Source organism: Dendrobium catenatum, unplaced genomic scaffold (assembly GCF_001605985.2).
Source record: "Dendrobium catenatum unplaced genomic scaffold, ASM160598v2 fragScaff_scaffold_1306, whole genome shotgun sequence".
Lineage (NCBI taxonomy): Eukaryota > Viridiplantae > Streptophyta > Magnoliopsida > Asparagales > Orchidaceae > Dendrobium > Dendrobium catenatum.
The window spans coordinates 255,941-256,815 of record NW_021319768.1 but is presented as its reverse complement, the minus strand read 5'-3'; the positions used below and the strand labels follow the sequence as shown (position 1 = coordinate 256,815).

Here is an 875-nt window from a genome sequence, read left to right as displayed (position 1 = left end):
AAATTAATAAAGCATCTGACTCATAGACACTTTCTACTATATTAGGATTCACCTATTAGGTGGCCTCTAAAATAATTTTGTACCATCTTTTCTATCATGGTGTAAGCCTCTTCAAAACGTGTTAACATTAAATAGCCTCTATGTGCAGCATCCATAATTGATCTAAGGGATCCTAAAAGCCCATTATAAAAAGTATGAATAACCAACAAAATTGAGAAATCATAATGAGGGTACTTTCTAATCTTGTCCTTAAATCTTTCCCAATTATTATAAATAAAGTCTCCTTCAAACTAGGAAAAAGAAGTTATATCATTCCTAAGCTTGGCAATTTTAGAAGGTGAGAAATACATAGCTAGATATTTATGTGCTAACTCAATCCAAGTGGTTATGGAGCATGGGGCAAGCATTTCAACAAAATTTTAGATTTCTCCCTTAGTGAAAATGAAAAAAAATGAAGCCTAATTACAGCATCACTAAAACCACTATACTTGAATGTTAAATAATTTTCTAAGAAACTAAATCTGTGTATGTTAGGATCCTCAACAAGAGTTCCCCCAATTTGAGAATTTTGAACCATCTAAATAATGTCAAGTCTTAGCTCAAAGTTATTTCCTTGAATGGTAGGTCGATTAATACTCTGATAAATTCCTTATATTATTTGATTGGCATACTCCTAAAAATGTGTAGGTTGGTCCTGATCTACATTTAGTTTAGCCATTCCTAACAATAAATTATTTTAAAAAAAAATTTTGTAAGAGTCCTTTTAATTTTTAAATTAAATAATAAGAGCTTATTATTAGTTAAGTTTCATATACACCAATCACATAAGAATTAAATTAATAAAAGAAAACAAAATTAAATAAAACATAGAATAA

At 28.8% G+C, this 875-nt stretch overlaps 1 non-coding gene across 1 annotated transcript; it reads left to right on the top strand.

Annotated features, from left to right (window-relative positions):
- Nucleotides 1–216: 216 nt before the first annotated feature.
- LOC114580817 lies at nucleotides 217–323 on the top strand. The gene has a single exon (XR_003702396.1). It is a non-coding gene; the product is annotated as a small nucleolar RNA R71 (small nucleolar RNA).
- The last annotated feature ends 552 nt before the right edge of the window (nucleotides 324–875 follow it).